Source organism: Passer domesticus, chromosome 4, assembly GCF_036417665.1.
Source record: "Passer domesticus isolate bPasDom1 chromosome 4, bPasDom1.hap1, whole genome shotgun sequence".
Classification (NCBI taxonomy): Eukaryota; Metazoa; Chordata; class Aves; order Passeriformes; family Passeridae; genus Passer; species Passer domesticus.
In genome coordinates, this window is record NC_087477.1 from 66741361 (window position 1) to 66761090 (window position 19730).

At 38.0% G+C, this 19730-nt stretch overlaps 2 long non-coding RNA genes across 5 annotated transcripts; one reads left to right on the forward strand and one right to left on the reverse strand.

Annotated features, from left to right (window-relative positions):
• Window positions 1-394: 394 nt before the first annotated feature.
• LOC135300068 (uncharacterized) lies at window positions 395-4202 on the reverse strand. Its single transcript, XR_010361940.1, has 3 exons — window positions 4118-4202; window positions 3295-3374; window positions 395-1933 (listed from the first exon to the last, which is right to left on the reverse strand). It is a non-coding gene; the product is annotated as an uncharacterized LOC135300068 (long non-coding RNA).
• Window positions 4203-4396: 194 nt separating this feature from the next.
• LOC135300069 (uncharacterized) lies at window positions 4397-10505 on the forward strand. 4 transcript variants are annotated; one of them, XR_010361941.1, is made up of 7 exons: window positions 4397-4609; window positions 4715-4764; window positions 5766-5891; window positions 6511-6586; window positions 6677-6759; window positions 6910-6967; window positions 10079-10505. It is a non-coding gene; the product is annotated as an uncharacterized LOC135300069 (long non-coding RNA). The 4 variants fall into 4 exon arrangements; XR_010361943.1 differs by lacking the exon at window positions 6910-6967; XR_010361944.1 differs by lacking the exon at window positions 6910-6967 and having other exon boundaries at window positions 10089-10505.
• The last annotated feature ends 9225 nt before the right edge of the window (window positions 10506-19730 follow it).

A 19730-nucleotide genomic window follows, 5' to 3' on the forward strand; every position in this document is an offset into this window, starting at 1 on the left:
TTTTCCATGAAAAGATACTGATTTTAGAAATGGGATTCATTATGATGTTGGAAATATTTGGAAGGCTTGAGAAAAGAGTATTTTTGTAAAATCTTGTCAGTGGAAAGATTACTAGTATGTGCTAAAAATTAACAGGGGTTATTTAAGGCCTAATTAATTCCTCTGGGCTTTTAAGATATACTGAGCTTTGTAAGTGTTCACCACTAAATATTCTGCAGCAGTGCTTATAGTGTATAATGAATAACACTCAGCAGTGATAGCACAGCATCATCCTTATTCCTTCACAGCAAGTTTTTCTCAATTCATTCATCATGTCTTTCAGCTTCTTGCAGTTACTCCATAAAATCAGCCCCACTCTATATTCAACAAAAAGGTTATCAAAAATAGAAATGCCTTGAATGTTAAATTTGTTTAGTAAGTATTACAAGTCTATGAATATGGAATACATGTGTTTATCATGTGGAGTACAGAAATATCCAAAAGGGACCAAGATCTGTCAAGTCAAATGGAAACCCAAAATATCTGTTCCCAAGCTAACAAATTCCCTCAGAAATACAGGTTCTTGTTTGGGTTTTTCACTTCTGGCATTGAAATAGCCCATGTTCTTTAATATTAATGCTTTAGTTTCAGGAAGGTATTAGGTTTTTAATACAGCCGTTTAACCAGAATTCTGAAGTTAATTATCAGCAACATCATGACCCCATTTTAGTATTTTATTATCGATATCTTGGCTGTCTGGATGTTGTCTAAATAAGAACTGGAGACCATGGAGAATCATGCATTATATCCCTTAGATGATTATACTTGCAAATGGCTTTTAAACCTCTCTCAAATCCAGGGGAATTTTAAGGTAAATGAGGCAAATTTACTTTCTTTGGCATAGATGATATACAATAAAAATAGTGGAAAAATTTCTTACTGAAAGCACATATAGTAGTGGTATTAGGAAGCAACAAAAAATATGAAATTAGTTATACACTAGAAGAGCAGACAGTAAATTGAGATAAAGTGAAAGCATTTAACTGCTCAAAGACCAAGAAACATAAAAATCAAAGTTAATATAGGTTTTCTGGCAGCTGTAGAGTAGCCCAGTAGCCACTGAAAAAGCTCATTAATTTCCATGCAATTAACTATAATTAATAAGACACCCCAGGAGTGTGTGTCCCTGAGAGATAATGTCAGCCCTTGGGTGTGACCTACCGTGTGATGTTATCTCAGCATGGCTCAAATTCCATACTCCCCCTGAGCTAATAAAATTAAGGTTCCTTCAAAAGGCCACTTTGGTAACTTTGGTTATTGAATTTCATTTCCATGGTCCAGAACATTAGTAACACAATCAGTACAAATATGAAAAAAGAATATATATAATAAACGGATCACAAATTCATTTAGCAGCAGAGAGAGAGGACAGAGCAGTCAAACCATGAACAGCATGTCATGCACTAGCAGAGCTCTGAAGAAGCATTTGGAAACAAAACAAAAACAAGAGGCTTTGAAGCCAGTTAGCAAAACAAATCCAACTGAAGCTATCACCTGAAACCACTGCTGTCTTGATCATATCCAATTTACAGTAAGAAAATGCAAATTCTTGCTAAGAACTTAAGACTTGGAGACAGCATGATGTTGAAAATGTCCTTTAGTGTCTTCTGTAGACAGGGTTAATTTATGTTGTACCTTACAGATGCAAAGGAAATACAGAAATGGCTGGAGGTTGCAAGGGATGAGCTGGATGCTTGTTTGAGTACTACAAATAGGGTGAAAGGGGAGATTGATGCTAGGAACTGCTAAGATGACAAAGGAAGATGCTCTGGGTGTGTTTGCTGCAGTACAACAGGGAACGCGGAAGTTGGCAGAGGAGGCGAGGGATCATGGAAACAATTGCCGTTTCACTGGCAAGCTGCAAATTGGTGTTGGTGTCCCTGGAGCAACAAACCTGTCAAGAAACAGTAAGGGGGGGCCGTTCAAGAAGCTCAGAAACATTTATAGTTGACTGAATCTGATGTGACCATACTAAGACAGAACCTTGGAAGGAATAAAATTTGGGCCTTAGACCAAGCACTGTGGAGCTCATTAAGCAGTTGTGCTGTGCAGTGAAGAAGCTGTGAACCAACCCCTGGCACTAAAGTGCTTGGTGATGCAAGGGTCACAGATTACATTACCTCTGACGTCAGAGTGAAAATGCTTTAAAACTACCTAAACATGGAATCTTTCCCACCAGTAATAAAACTTGCTCAAAACAACATGGTTTTAATGACAAATTGTTTTCTCTCATACTCAAAATGTTTCAGTTTCAAGAATGTAAAGGAATCCCCTCTTTTTGTACATCATCATTTAGAAAGAGTCCAGATTTCAGCTTTATCTTTCAAGCTTTTGTAGTACTTGTGAACCTTGTTCACTGATATATTTGATTGTAACGACATTCTTCTTCAGAGTTTACATGGTTATGTTTCATGCTCTCATCATTAATGTATCTCTGCCTGAATATGTATGGCCCAGGCAAAGCATTTCCTCTCTGTCTATAAAACACTCAGTTCCAGCAGACTATAAAATAATCCTCTTAGGGAGGTTTTTTAAACAGGTTTGAAGAAGGTATATAGCTGGGAAACACATCATGTTGGAGAGGCTCAGTGTATCTGGGTTTATTATGATGTTAATTATACAAATGGGCTTTTTTTTTTTTACAGGAATCTCTTTTTATTGTATATTTAAGAAGTAAAATAACCATTTCTTGTTCTAAAATTCAAAATTCCTACCTACAAAAGGAATTTAGATCAACTTTTAACTAACAGAATCTCTTGTTTTCCTCTCACTGTTGAGTAATCATCAAATCCCTGTACCTACAGATAACATTCTCTGAAGATATTCTTTTTGGTAACAAATGAAGTGACCAGATGTCCCAGTTTTTCTAGCAAAAAATGTAATGTCCCTATTTTTTTTCTTCCTATATGGGTCACTCTATCCCAGGTTTCAAGTCCCTGTCAAACATCAAAGAAATGGCAACTCTGCAAGGAAAATATGAAAGAAATTTTCCTGAAAGCAGCAGGTTTGGATTTCCAATGTTTTAAACATCTTTTCAGCTTTGTATAAATTAAATCTTTTGGGATAAAAACAACAGCAACACAAAAATACAAAGGAAAGTTTAAAAAAGCAAATTAGATCTCTACTACAGCTCTCAATGCAGTTCCACTCACACAGTCTGTCACAAGTCTTTTAATTTAATAATCATTAATCCAGAGACCTGTAGCTGGTATATGGAATTACATAATTCTTCTAATGACTCTGTTTGTTACTTACCTAATCCCTGAAGATTGTGATGGTGAAAAGAAGATGTTCACTATTGACACATGGAGTTGAATAGGGAGACTGGTCCAGAGCTGCTTTGAAACTCTAGATTAGTAAAGGTGAAGATTTCTGACAGTTCCAAAATCAAACAGGGGATCATATTAAAAGGGATAATGAGGAAAGACCAAATTGTCCAGGTCTTGTTTGCATTTCTAATATTTGAAAAATTTGCCTTCCCATTAAAAGTTAAGCTTGTAGTAAAAACAACTGTTGTCTCTTTCACCATGTGTGCGGGCTGGGTTAGAGTTAATTCTGTCCACAGTGGCTGGTATGGGCCAACATTTTGGATCTATGCTGAACCAAGGGTTGATAGCATAGAAATGTTTTTGTTATTGCTGAGCAGTGTTTACAGAGCTAAAAAGCTTTCTGCTTTTTATACTGTCCTGCTGGCAAAGGAAGCTGGGAGGAGACACAGCCAGGACAGGCACCCCAATTAACCAAAGGGATATTCCAGACTCTAAGGCCCCAGCATTTAAATATAACGGGTTCACAAGGTCCTTTAACCATGAGGTACTTGTGGTTAAATGAACTAAACAAACACCAACCAGATACTCTCAAGAGGTCAAAATTATTTTACCGGCAAAATATAAAAAAATCAAGGAACTTTGGCAAAAGCTTTAGTACAAATTCCAATTAACAGAAAATACTTCTCACTGTATTAATTTGTCCCATTCAACTTAGCAAACTACAAAGCTGTTTGATGTTAAGTTACCCAAAATGTTCTAATAAAAGGGAACTAGAAGAAGAAAGAGAGAAAAAGAAAAGAAACACACACATATAGTTACCAGCTGCTGGGTTCCAGCACGGATGACACACACACCCCAGCAGAGGGTAGGATCAAGTCACAGCCATCTCATGCTCAGCTTTAAATACCCAGTGGCCCCTGCAGGCCCACCCCCTAGGTGGGACTTGTGGTCACTTGGCCTCTGAGGAGCTGCATGAGCAGTCTGAGGTGTTCCAGTGATTGACAGCTCTGCCAGGCTGGGATACAAGCTCTAGTGGTGTTGGGGTGGGGGGTAGTTTACCACCTTAGCAGGGCAAGGCCCGACCTGCCCCCTGCCAGACCCCACAGGTATCCCAAAATGTCTTGAGAAGTCAGCCTTGCCAGTCTGGCACAGAGCAGGTGGCAGCATGCTCAGTATGCAAAGTGAGAGGAGGAAGGAGGGGACTGTTGGAGTGATGGCATTTGTCCTCCCAAGTCACTGTTGTGCATGGAGGGGCCCTGCTGTCCCAGGAACAGCTGAACACCTGCCTGTCCATAGAAGTGGTGAATTAATTATTTGTTTTGCTTTGTTTTCATGTGTGGCTTTTGCTTTCCCCACTAAGTTGTCTTTATCTCAACTTACGAATTTTTTAACTTTCATCCTTCCAGTTCTCCTCCTGATCATGCTGGCTTGGGAGTATTATGACCTGCCCTTGAAGGTGGGTTAACTGAGGTTCTTGTTAATAATCTGCTTTGGGGCAGATTAGGGTGAAAAAACACTAAATGACCAGTGTTTAAAAATATATATACGGCAGGTTTATTTCAGGACAATTTGGTTGCAATGGAAAGGAAGTATGTAGTCAGTTTGGTTATTAGCTGTAGAAATATAGCATTATAAAACCATAAAACTAACAAGAAAATGAACAAGGAAAAGGAAGAAAGAGAAAGAAAGGATAAGAGTGGAAAGATATCATCACCCATGGAGTGAGTCTCCAGATGAGACTTGATTGTTGCAATTTTGGTGTCTGTTGATTGGAATGTTGCCCAGTCTTGATCCATTGGGAATGAGGGAAGCCTACAAACCACAAATTTCAGTGTGTTAATATATGTTCAGGGTCATGTGGGAAGGCCCAGGCACCTCCCCTGGTTTGGGAGTTTCACATTGTCTGATGTAACTCTGTGGATCACATGTAGTCCCCTGGGGGGAGGCTCCTGAAATAAATCTGGGGATGCTTCAGGGGTCTTTGATGGTTTGTGATACCTAACACAAGACAGCTGTCTCTCCTATCAGCATAGCTGGCTAGTTGTGCCCCATCAGAATGGATGAATAACTTCAGGCCTATGTGTGAATGCCCCAACACTTTCCCCAAGGGGAGTTTTACACCTGAACCAGTTGTGTTGGGGAAGCCACAGGCATAATAAAAAGCACCATCCCACCTTGCAAGATCTTCTTATTGGGCGCTTCCCTTATCTGGCTCAAACTCAGCTGCTGCTCACAAAGGTGGGTTTTTTGTGGTCAGTCTCCGGTGGTGGATGCACACCCCTCTTCACCTGGGCTGTTCTTTTGCAGGTCAGAGGTTTCACCACGTCCAGAAAGCCTCCTCCTCCCCTGCACTTCGGGGAGGTGTGTGTGCAAACCTGGCCTCAGCAGAGCACCTGCGGCTTTTGCAAATGGGCGATTGTTTGAGTCATTAATCTTTAACATTTCGGGCTCTCACAGGGAGTGAGCCAGCGGCTGCGTGGGACTTCTGGCTGGGCTTAACCTGCAACACCAGTAAAAAGCAACTGCAGCTGACATGTTTACAGGAAAAGTGGATGATTGGATGTCACTAAATGTCATTAGAAGGTGAGTAGGAAGTGGCCCATGTAGTAAAAGTTTGTTAGAAATCTACTTCCAAAACACACCAGGGTTGGAAGACTAATATATGTCCATGAGGTGATTACTCATTCATTATTTCTTTCCTGAGCATAACCTATATCATAATTTTCCAAATTTATTTGGGGTAAGGGCAGATTATAACCTTTTGGAGGGCAAGTGGGTGGGGAGAATATACTCAGTTGTTGTGGTAAGGAGTATTACTTACATGGACACACAGAGCTTTATTTCAATCCTATGGAGATTAAAAGAAGAGCTCAAGACAATGTTTGGAAAACATTTATCTATAGTCTTTTAAACTCTGTTCTTTTAAGGGTTAAATTTCTATATTCCAGCCCTTATTCTCAGACCTCAAGGAGCAGTTCTTGAACGAGAAACTGAATGTCCTATTTCAATTATTAACACAGTTTTAGGAATTTTAGTACTTTCTTTTGATTTTTCTAGTGCTAAATAAAATTTGAATGTAGAGACATTAATTTGACATTAGCATGTTTTTATATCATTACCATAAGGAACCTTTTTTCTGAGGCAATGGGTGAAAGCAAAATTCAGTATTTGATTTGTTTGTTTGCTTGTGTACTCAACACAGTTCATTCATCTTCTATAAAATAAAATAACTATTTCATGAAGAGGCAGAATGCTGATAAAAAAGAAATCTTTGAAAGGTAAGATTGATGTATGTTGTATCTGAGAGATAAACACTCAAAGAGGATTCAAACACAAGGCTGTCTGACTTCATCTTGACTGCCCACCAGCTGTCACAGATGAAGAATATCAGCTTCCAGCACTGAAGAGGAGGTGGCACTTCACATCCTCTCTGCACTTCCCAAGTAACCAGGTATCCCCTTATGGCTGAATGGCTCTGTAATGCTCTGTGGTGGGTGAATGGTGAAGGAAGGGTAAAATTTACCCCTTAGATTTTTGTCATTGTTTTATGTCAGGGATATGTACAAAAATAATGAGAGAGTTGCTTTTTTCCTTCCTACAGGGATTACTCCACTCCAAAGTAATTGCTAGTGGCTGGTGCCTTTGTCTCTCTCTGTCAGGTAGTTGTTTATTTCTAAGGTTTTCAGAATTACAGATTTTAACCCAATCCCATTTTTCCCTAAAACCAAAAGATGTTTCAGAAAGAAATAATTTTGACTGATTTTTTTCTCTCACATCAATAACAGACTTGAGTGACTCCTCTAACATAAATGGGTCGCTTTAAGCTTTGTCCAGGACCAAGCAGCCATTTGTGCTTACACTTATTTGTAATACTAAATGGATCCTTTCTTTAAGCTGTTTCTGGGACAACACAATATTTTCAGGAAGAAAAGAGTGCCAGGTTCTTGTTCTACCTCCTGAAAACTAATCAAAGTCTTTTCTCTGTTGCCACAGCCCCTGGCACTCACAATATGCTTCCACAGTTGGGCAGTTGTTGAGATGAAACCACTGTCTGGTGGGTGAACCGTGGCTGTCTCACAATTTACCTGCCCTTCTCCATCTGTCTCCCCTCACCAGCTGTGCTTGAGCCCTTTAGGCAGGGACAGAAGAATTGGATGCACATAAAGTGTCTCTTCAGTGCAACCAGTGTAAATAATTGTGTTGGGGTTCTCTAGAAGACAGATGCACTATTAAACTAACCCCCATTAAAGGGAAAGAGCAGAAATGATCCTTGTATCCAGAAGAAGTTAGAGAGTCAAAACTCTGTGTCCCTCCTTGGCTCCCACAAAACTGTATCAGGAGCCAAAAGGGTCTGACAACTACAATTCCCTCTTACAGGTTTTTGTCAAGCTCTGTAGAACTGTATTTCAGAGTCTTTGGCACTGACAGACTGACAAACACTAGGACGGTTATTTATTACATCAGCTTGGGTTTGAATGCACATTTCCTTCAGCTTGTCTTCCTCCTAACCTCAAATATGGAGCTGCTGCAAAGTTTAGTACATTTAAGATGAATACAGATAGTGAGAAAAGGTAGAATTTGTCACAGATGATCACATTTGTTTTGCAAAAATAAGTTTATTGTACTTGGCATAGCAATAAGAAAGCCAGGCTAGCTGGCCAGACAGCCCTAAGAAATAGTGAACAGCATCTGTTTAAGTCTCTGAAGTAACACAATTCATGCATGGCATTGGGTTATGTTGCATCATTTAACACAACATAAACCTCACTTACCTTTTCCTCCCTTTGCCATTCTCTTCCAGTTTATTCTCACTCCAACTGGCTGCAAAAATGCATAACTGTCTTTGCTGCTTTAAAATTCCTGGGTTTTCCCCTCTAACTTTTTCAGCTAATGTAATTTTTTGTATACTGCCTTTCTGGGAACCACTGAACCCCCATCCAACTAGTTATGCATCTCATCATAAGGCTTCTTTGTGGGTTTTTTGACTGAAGTCCTATACAAAACTAAATTGTATTGTTATGTCTAAGACATTGTCATACAGGATGAGGCACAAATCATACTTAACCAAATTTAATGAAAGATTGCCATCAGGTGTCTAAATGTCTCACTTGCCTGTTTAGTTGAGTTATGGCAAACAATAGTATTCAGAAACTTAACATATGTAACAATTCAACAGGTTTTTTTTATTATCTGGACCTGTTTTGTGCAAGCTCTATTGAACTAATTTATAATAATGGGATTGAAAACACCCTAATTCAAATATAAAATAGATAGAAATATTTCTTATTTTTCTTGCTTCAGAATGATTGCTTCATTTAGAGATATTAATAATCTGATAACTCAGTCTCTTCATTATAACATAATGCTCAGTTGCATAGGGAGCTATTCTTTATTCAGTGGGTTACACTGCAGGGTATCATGGGGAGACAAGATGTATTAGCCTGTATTCAGAGTTTATATAAAAAAAATGAAACTGCAGAATAATAGAATTGCATCTTTTATATAGTGCTGCTATTTGAAAACAGAAGGACAAGTTTTAAAAGGGAAATTCTAATCAGTATCTGCTAGAAAAGTCACATATGCCTGTCTGCCTTGTCACACAGTTGGGGTATATCAGCTAAGCAGTTCCTAATAACAATCATTCAAAGCAGAGGGGCCACTAGAAATTGTTCTTTTCTATAAAATTTTATGGCTTCTGTAACATGTTTCTAATACCCCAAATATTTTTCAGTTATTTCAGAGGGAGAACCTGTGCTGCTAAACAGGTTTGAGTATTATAGTATATATGACAAACAAAGGCAGAGATAGAATGATGAAAGGGATGAACCAAAAATCCAGACCAGCCACAAATTTACTGGAGTTAAGCACATCCTTATACTACATTTTCAGAGCATAGGGATGGTCTGCACTGAGGAATGCTGCATCCAGAGGCCTACACAGTAGACTCAAAACTACCCAGGTACTGCAGATGTGAACAGCAGAAATAGTAGCTGCATGTAAGAAGCAGACGCTTACTGCTCTTCCAGAGTTAATTAGCTCTTCTCTTCAAATGAGCTAATTAGCCTGGGCACAGCCCTGCACTGACATAACCATACCAGTCCTGGAGCTGACTCATTATCTGGCTTGATATCCTCTTCATTCATTTATGAGAATACTTGCACAGCTCTGAAGAAAAGTGTGCCTTGGTAGTTAGGTACCAGCTTCTGCACTAATTAGTGTCTGAACATTTTATGAAATGTGGAACAATTTCAAGAGGGGAAAAAAATTCAGCATCTCAATGCTTAGTGGTTAGAACACTCACTTATAAGGAGAGAGGAAAGCAGATCAAATTCTTGTTTTCAGAAGCAAGTGTAGGTAACACTATTCTAGGTTCATTTTTTCATGGTTAACAAAAATGCTCTCAAAAGATACAGAAACATAGAACCTAAAATAAAGGGAGTTATGGGGGATTTGGGTGTTTTTTGGTTTTTTTTTTTTTTTTTTTTTTTTTTTTTTGTTGTTGTTGTTGTTGTTGTTGTTGTTGTTGTTGTTTGAAATGGTTGGTTCTTCCACTAAACCAAAATTCAATTGCTAGCAGAACCCTAATAGCAAATACAGATTATTGTCTGCACTTGAGGCCAACCACAATGAACTACTGCCTGAGGGTTAAAACCATTCCTGGGATTAGGTAATATTGCCTGAAGCCAATTGTAAAGAACGCTTTAATACTTTTGAGCAATAGTTTGCTGCAATTTCCCTCAGACCCAGTCAGTGATTAATTAACCTTTTAGAATCTTCTAGGTTAATGGAAAGTTTGCTCTGGAAAGCTCCACAGATTGAAACATGAACCAAGATCATCTGCAATACCACAATATGCATGCTCTTGGAAGAGGAACCACAGTTTTCAATGCTTGTTAGGCCTTCACTTCAGCCTGAGGGCAGTAATATCCCCTCTTTGTAGTCAAATGAGCTTATGTGACATTATCTCAAATACTAAGAAAGGTTTTTGCATGTATAAAATAACCACTGTCTATCTTATAACAGATAATTCTCTAAAACTTGCCAGCTCAAATTCTACACGTTTTTAATCAACACAGGTATAAGAGGGTCAGAATATAGAGTGGATGCAGTAAGCCCAAAAGAAGGAATGATTGTCCATATTTCTACCCATCTCAAATCCTGTGGATGTTTGGGTGTGGATTTATGCTGTGTCCAAGACAAGGGAAGATATTTGTGAGTTGTATTTGATCAATTGCATGCCTTCCAAATCCTAGGTTTATCTGGGTAAATAAAGTTTTGAGATAAAACCAAACTCCAAGCATGTGTTGGGAAAATAATTGTACTCCTTAATAACAGCATCTTTAAAATATTATCAGATCAACAAGTGTAAAGGGCAAGTAAAGCAACACAATCCTACCAGATGCCTGCTGACTGTCGGTAGTGTGCTTATTGAAGATTTCAGCATTACTAAGTTCTGAAATGGCTGCAAGTCAAGAGACTGTATTAAATGCAGATCATTTCCGAATCCCTAACTCCAGCACTGCAGCAAGACATTTCAATGATGACACAATGAGTTACAGTCTGCCAGCTTGGCACAGATTCAAAGTGGCAGCAGCTGAGGTGTGCTTTAAAAATAGGGATTTTTTAAATTGGATTCAAAATCAATTAAAATCCCATTACAAACATAATTGTAGTGATACAAATCATGAAATAATATCTTTTACAATAAACTATAAAATTGAGGAAGCTTACATAATTAATACTATCTTTTGCACAGATAGACCCATACCTTTCAATCATGTACCACCTATATGTCAAGAGAATTCCTTTGGAAAGTACAGAGTGTGTTTTCAACAAGAGGTCAACATATATTTCATAGGATTATCTCTAGGTAGATTTGATTTCCCTCCCCTCCTCAAAGTTCCATATTAACCATTGCTTTTGGAGATTAAATGCCAGCATATCTATACTGTAAAATAATGAGACATGCAACATGATGGTCAGCAGCTCAGTAAAGCTACTGGACATACATCACATTTTTGATCCCTGAATGAGAAAATAATTGGCCAATTTTCTGCTGGTGCAAAGTCAGTGCATGTCTTAGACAATGAAATCACATAATTTTTATTGTGAAAGAATGTGCTTTAATTGCTTTCTGAGGGGAAAATAAGGAAGCAGGTAAAGAAAAAGCAAACATCTCTTACACCAAATAGCAAGATTAAATTTTTAGTTTACTTCATCATTAATTCCAGTTTTTCTGAGCTGTCACATTTACTTGGCCTCTTCTAGTAAAACCACCCCATAGTTTTAAGTGCTGGCATTCAGCTCTTACACAGTGTGCTCTAGTCAAAGTGGGATAATAATCTGTTTATTTTTGAGTCTTGTAGATCTTTATGCTGATGTTTGTACTATGGTGAGGAAATTAATGACTCAACCATTTTCCAAAGAGGTAAAATGAGACAGATGCCTTTAAATACAACTCTTCAAATTTATAGTAAGCTTAGCTTTTCAGTTTCTTCCTCACTAATCTTGTTTTATACAGCATTTTAAAAACAATATTGCTTTAAAAAAGCTGCCAGTCACAATAAATTATAATTTTTTTCTTTTTTTAAATATTTTGTGATGATGTTTTAAATATATATTCCTGTAAAGATTAGGTGTATAATATAATTGTCCTTGTATCAGATGAAAAAAAACTATGATTCCCCACAGCAGCCTATTGACTCCTTCAACCTTGCCTCTTGAAACCTTACTGAACACAGAAGCTGATACTGCAGGTTTTATATTTATAATGATTAATTAATTCTGCACTAAGCAATGTTCCTGACTGCAAGAACAAAATCCACTTTAGAAAACATAAATGACAGCTTGCCTAAAATAATTAACGCCAGTGCTGATAGAATTGGGATGTTCTCCCTCTGCTTTACACTAGCGTATTTTAGAGAATTTAATTACTAATATTTCTGACTAGCAGAAGAATTGCATTAAAAAAGCACTTGATGTGGCAGGATTGAAAGCTCATTCAAAATATGTTACAGAAATATAATGGGGATGGGATAAACCCTGGTTGAAAATGGAGATATAATTAACCTACAGTTAAACATACTAGACTATTTCTGTTTTTTCAAGGAAAGCAGATGACATTAAAAATACCCTGCATGGAAGTATCATCTCATTTCTCTGCCAGTCAAACAACCAGGTAGAGTTTGGCTGTGCAGCACAGTAACCTTGAACCCTGTTACCTCTTTGCAGAATAAGTCAGATAAGGTCTGTCCTGGTAACAGGATGGTTCACCAGTGAGCAAAGCGTGCTTGGCTTCACAGCCTGGGAAGGACCATCCTTCCTCCCTAGCTGCAGCAGGAGCTCAGTTCTCACTTTTCATCAGGGAGGGAGTTTTTCCTTTATTTAGCATGCTGAATAATGTTAACCTACATGTTATTTAATATGGGGTCTTGAAACAGAACAACTCTTCCCTGGCAGGGGGCAGTGGGTCCCTTCTGTGGTGAAGTGGCCTTATCCACCAATTTTAGCATTGTGAAGTTGCTTAGAGAATTTATAAGTTGTAAGGTCAAGTGACTGGTTCCTGTGATATAAACAAATGTGGCAGGAACACAAGAGATTGCTGTATTTCCCTTCAAATTTCTGGAAAGGTTACATAAAATTATGGTGAAAATGCAGACTCTCAGGCAGAGAAACTAACATGGAGTTATTGTCACACAGTCTCACTCAAAGTTAGGACTACTGCGGGTAAAATGATGTGATTGTACAATCACAGCTTCCTCCTTGCTAATCTTTACCACACTACAACCTCCCTATTTCACATGTTTATGGTTTAAAAATAGGAGGATGGGCAATGAAATTCCTGTGAGTCCATCATTATCCTTTTGTACAAGCCCCTATGGGTGATGGCTGATCAGGACTGACATACAGTTCCACATTTGTACTAAGGGGTGCTTGTTGTTGCATGGATGGAGCTCAGGAACTGCAGCATCAGAGGTACAAGGTTATGAACATGTAAAATACCTGAAGCACACCCAGTTCTTTTTTCTTAGATATTTTTCTTCCACAGTAGATGAAAGACCTGAGAGTTGAGGAAATCAGGTGTTGTAGTGTATCCTCCTGCCATTGGTAGATTTTTGCCACAAATGTCATCCTTCCTTTTTATTGGTTAGGGCTATCACAGAAAATCTCAGCATTACCAAGGGCCCAATTTTGGAAGGGATTAAGTCCGTAAATAGCAAATGGGCAGCCAGCTGGCCTATTTTCCAACATGTTCCATCTCCTCTAGAGGCTTGTAGGAATATGTTTTGTCTACACACAGCCTTGCTTAAAGGTGCAATTTTGCATTGCTTGTAAACTCGTCCCTCTCACTTGTAAGTAGAAAAACAGAGAACCAGAAGGCTTGATTTACTGAAACAAATGCAGGCAGATGTAAATTGTTGTCCTAAGGCAGGACATTCTCTACACCCTGGGTGGGATCCTCCTAATGAGCAGTAGGGATTGGAAAGGGCATAAGAAGCAATCTGTAACCTCTCTTTAGCTATTCCTGCTTAATACTAATTATTACTTAATAATGCAAAGCACTTGTATTTCCTTTTAAATGTTAAAAGTGCTATAAAAGAATTAACTGTTTAATTCTCAGGACACCCTTAAGAGGTGGGCATATGAGTATCATCTCCATTCCATACTTCTTTCCATAATAAGGGAACAATTAAAATTAAATTGATCAGTTAACTTTATAGAGACCCTAATTCCTACAAATAGGAAATAATAGGCCTAAATGAGTATACTTCTGCGTGTTTAAAAGCAGTATTCATCAGATGGATTATAGCTGATTTTTCAATGTAATTAACTTTGTATCCAAAAATCAACTTTATTGGTTCACTTCTAGTATATTAAGCACAATAGGAGGGATGCCCCATTTTCTCTGGCAATAATCAGGTTCCCTTCAGCCTTGTAATTGATTCAAGCAGGAACCATATTATTGTCTAGTAAAACTGAGCATCCCTCCTATTATCCCTTAAGTAGCAGTCAGTCTGGGAAGAAAACAGTTACAATGATATATGAAGTTAAGACAGATGCCAACTAAATAGATATCTGAGTAAGCTAAAAAGAAAGAATTAAATAGTTTGAAAAATCAATAAAAGGTACTACTTCAGCTAACCACTGTGCATCTCATCAACTAAACTCTCATTATTGTTCATATCCTGACTGCCCCAATAACATTATAACCTGCACAAACATAGCAAGCCCAATGGCCTCACAATATAATTTGTCAGCTTTCACTTCTTTCCCACAGTTTTTTTGTATTCTCTCTCCTGCATTCTCCCTCCACTTCCTTCTATTTTGAAGTCTCCACATCATTATGGTAATGCACCCTACTGCCAAAGGATCAGAGGAGAAAAAAACTGATTCCTCTGCATCCTCTGTTACAGAGGCTCAGGTACAGAGTTCTGGCAAAACCAGCCTGGTCAGTATAATTTACATCTTTTTTGGGTTTAATTAAATTATAAGTGCATGGTGATGCTGGTAAAAATACCATAGTTCTGCTGGAAAATAAATATAAGGGAAACAGTACATTTCTGCCAGGCAAACGGGTCTCTGAAGGATGATGGGTGTTCTGTGTGTAGCTAGCAGAGCTTGGACACAGCAAGAGCAATGAGGGAAATTTGTCTCTTGTGGACATGAATCTGGTAAATGGCTCATTTTCAATATCTACAGTGGAGTATCTGAGAATTTAATTCATAGCAGTGAGTGACTCCTTCAAGAATTTCCAGGACTACTCTAGGCTAGTATTGACAAGGGAAAGCAGGAATCTGACAAATCCTGTTTTAGCCAAAACATGAGGATGTCTTTTTCTTAATAATGGAATGAACTTTTCTGAAATAAGAAGAGGTAGTACATGTTTCCAATTTTGAGTTTGTTCCTGATCAGGTTTGGACAACAGACTCAGAAGAGAGCAGAGATAAGTGATCTGCTGGAGTCACTCTGGTCAGCAGAGAAATCTGTGCTATGTATTCTGGTACTGAGCTTGTGCTTGAAATTGTCACATCTTCACACAAAGGGAGTCATAAGCCTAAGTTATGTTTCAACATATGTATTGTCTAATTAGACCCCTTACAAACTTAGAGGTTAAAAAAATTCCATATTTCTGGAGAACTTAGAAGCTGAGGTTGTTATTGGTGAACAACTCTCTATGGGATGTAGCTAAAGCACACCACATCCCAAGTGAGATAGTGCTGCCTGCACATGTAGTTCTCTTGTGATACACTCTGGTAAGAAATAAAGCACATGAACCCTCCCCTCCCAAGCCTTCAGACAGCTCACACCACTTAAAATGAAGAGAGGGCTTCCCCCTGAGACACTCTGCTTGCATGGCTGGGCAGGAGCTGGGGACAGTAACCTTGTAGCACCAGCCACTGCCAGACACAGAACAGATTCCCCACTTCCTGTGTGAGGACAAGCAGATTAGGATAAATCATCTGCAACATCAGCTGTCCCATTTCATTGTTTTGGAAAAGCAGGGGAAAACCCAGGGATAGACACTGCACCAACTTTCTTCCCTGTCTAAGATGGGGATGTGAATGTCTCTGTCCTAATTTGGATACAGCAGAAGGCTCTCAGTGCCAAGACCATGGCTCAGACCTTGTCATGCACAAGATGTACATATATATACTTAATGCAACTTCTAGTGGAGAGGAGGGAGAAAAATATTCCCTTTTCAGCAGATTTGGCAACACTGCAGTTATAATTATTCTGATCTGTCCCTGAGTAGCTTTTATGCCTTTCTTTCTTCTTTGCCCCTTACAATCCCCTCATTGAGAGGAAAATCTATCATCTCTTCATTCTCAAAAAGACTTAAGAGCCATTATTTGTGGGAACCAAATGTTAATGATTCCAGGGCAGTTATTTTACTTTGCTAAATCTTAAGTAAGAACATGACACGTAAAGTGGGGAGGAGGGAGGCCTGTTATTTTCTTGCAGCTAAATGTGATGCACTTGACTTTTGTAACTGCCATCATTATTTGGCAGAGTTGCACATTTAGGAGGACATTTGAAGTATTTACAAACTTCCCTTTCATTCTCTCCAAGCCATCAGTTTAGCCGCAAATAATCAAAGGGATGAGTTAAAAGACAATTGAATAATGCCAGTCCAGTTCAGTACTGATTTGCAGCTTGCATAATTCAAATATAGCTAGTAAATTTGCTTAACTCAATCCCTGCTGTCTTCTCCTTTAGACATGGTATGATAGCTGCAGTCATGCAGCCTTCTAATTTCCCTCACTTATCCATGAGAGCAGGAATATGAAGTCCATTCCATTTCAAAAACTTTATTTCCATGTTAAAAAGCTTTATTTAGGATAATTTGGCCCCAAAAGTTCAGATTATGCAGGTGCAGACAGCAGGGGGATTGCAAACCTAAAGCCAAAAGACTATTCTTGAAGGAACATAAGGCATTATTGTGGTTAATACAACTAAATGCTTCTCAGGAGGGTTATTGACCAGAGCAGAACATCAAGAACATTATCTCAGTCTTGTACCACAATTTAAGAATAAAGAATGATATTTTATTTTACCTTTCATCTTTTCTGTGAAACAGAAGACCAAATTCTTTCCCTTTTAATTTCAGAAAAAGGAAGTCCTTTCCACCCTTTATCTGAGATGCTTCTTAAAACCTTGATTATTATTCTAAGCAACTCCCTTTTATACTAGTTTTAAGGCATTATCTTACTGATTCTACCAAATCCTTTCATGGATTCTGCTCTTTAAAGGTTTGAGGTGGTGTTGTAACTCCTAATAGAGCTGGATGTAAATATAAAGAAAAATACAAACAACTCCTCAATGTTTTGATTTTTTAATTAAGAAGTTACATTTTATACATTTCTTTCTTTGGTCCTTCACTGCCCAAATTTTTCCAGATTAGTCATAAATGTTAATTCAATCATGGAAAAGTTATTATTCCCATATACAAGTGAATAGGTACTTGGATGATAAAGTGACAGTCAAAGCCTTTTCATTAGAGTGCATCATTTTCCTAGACAGGTGTGTGAAGAGTCTAACTGTGTAAAGTGTTACAAGAAGCATAATGACTGTGTTGTTTCTTCATTTCATCTGTACAAAAGGTTCAGCCAAGAAATCAGTCCAGAAAAGCAGCCAATATCAATGAGACATCTTCTTTCCAAAAAACTGATTGTTTTCTTTGCCAATGAGATTTAGGCAGGTATTTGTTGAATATCATTATATGCATCTCCCAAAACATTTTGTTGTAGAAATACAGAAAGCTTTCCTGTATTTAGTTTCCTACATTTTCTGAATCCTGCTTTAATTTTCAATGTCTAAATTATTTGGGAGCTGTTCCTTTAGTGTTCAAAAGTTAATGTTGCCTGTTACCATATTTATAGCTTACTACAGCAGCATTGAAAGACAAGCTAATAATTTCAGGTATTCAGAGAGTGTTTATGTCTGAAGGATGTGGGGACACCTGATCATCTACTGAATATGACTGAAGGTTTTCATGTGATTTCTTTTATTTATTTTCCTGCCAGAATTAGGATTTTCTTCTGAAAGCAAGCTACTTAATTTTGTTTTAAGGTGAATTTTTGAGCTTCAGTGAATACCAGAAAGGATACTATTTTGTCACTGACAATAAATTGAAACACCTGTTTCCCAGGTCATCGTTGCTATTTTCGATTGTGACTTCCTCAATGACTGTCCTCTTACCCACAGTGGAAGCAATTAACCTGCTTCATGAATAATGTCATTGGACTAGCAACTGAGAGAAGTGGGCATCCAAATAGTTCAAAGAAAGCTACAAGGTTCTGTCCTGGAAGCAAAGGAAGTGACCTGGAATCTAAACTTAGCCTGCTGCATGTAAAATCCTAAGGAAAAAAGGTTGTGAGCTGGAAGAAAAGAGACTGAGCTTATTTGGTACAAAGTGATGCAAAGTTTCATGGGTCAAGGAAACTGCTTGTTGTTTCTCTGCATTCTTGAAGAACAGATGAGATATGCATGGGGCTAAATAGGACAGATTATACAAAGAATATATTTGAGTTAGACAGATTATCCAAAGAATATATTTGAGTTAGCACTGATTTCTTAGCTCAGCAAAACTAAACCAGAACACCACAAATCCATAAGACCTTGGAAATGGGTAAAAGGGAGCAAGATTATTGTAACCTATAATACCGTCTTCCCTCTTTTCACTGATGCAGCCAGAACCTAGCAAGCTTCAGACTCCATTTTACTAAAAGCCTAGAGATTTAGAATCACAAAAATATATGGAATGCAGACTAAAACACAGTAAAGCAAGGCCATTGTAGTTTACTTGCCTTTGGTACACAGTAGCCTTAACATAAAGCACTGAAGTTTTATGAGATTTGACAGAATAAATAGATTTGTATCGGAGCATACCTCTCCTCTCCTTTCCCCTGAACCTCAATTAATGGCAAAGGCAGTTAAATGTAGAGGAGCTCATTAATCTGTCTGTATCTGGAGTGTCTTACACAGATACCATGCTAATCAATGCCTGCGAGGTAGTTAGCATTGTGCTTATGTAAGCAGCACTATACATGCACAAAGTCTGCTGTTCTTTACTTGCACAGTGTTTGAACTAATATTTATTTGACTTTGTTTAATAGTGTCAGTAGGCAGTCAGAAACTGTTAGCCTTTTTTTGTAGGAGGTGAGTAAATTGAAATCATAAAACAACACAATTAACTGAAGATTGTTTTACTCTGAAAATTCTTCACTCTGAATAGAGTTTAAATGCTGAAGAACATTTATGCAAGAAAAAAATGTTGCACTTTACCCCTATTTCTGGTGCTGTGAGAAACCTACGCGAAGGAGACAAACTCTTACTGTTGCCTTTAATATAGTTAAATGTTTTCTACCCTTCCAGTTTATAAGGCAGGAAATTGTAAGTGCATTTTTCATGGCATCAAATAAATGCTGTACATCTTTAATTAGCAATGTCTATCAGTGCTGGAGGTAATGCAGACATAAATAAAAGCTACAAATGCTGCTATGCATTTAGCATAAAGCAGAGCATAGATGTAAAGATTAATAAATGAAAGGAAATCAAAAAGTTTCTGTTGAGTGCCACAAACAGCTGCACTGAGAACAGCTACTCTTTCACTGAGGCATTAAGCTCAAAGCATTACAAAGCTGACAAAAAATGAAAGATTTTTATACAGAACTAAGTATTGTTCAGTGATAAAAATAGCTTTCTTCATTCTTGGTTAAACAGAAGGGAAGAACCCTAACAGTAGTAAAGGTCCTTATCAGCAGAGAACAATAAAAAACTGATGGAGGGAAATGATCTTTCTCATCTCCAAGGACTACTACAGTTGTTATATTATGCTTGTTGCAGATTATCTATATGCAAGACTCTGCAGTATCTTTCAGATTAATTTTGCAGTTTAGGAATCCATTATACCTTTTGAGG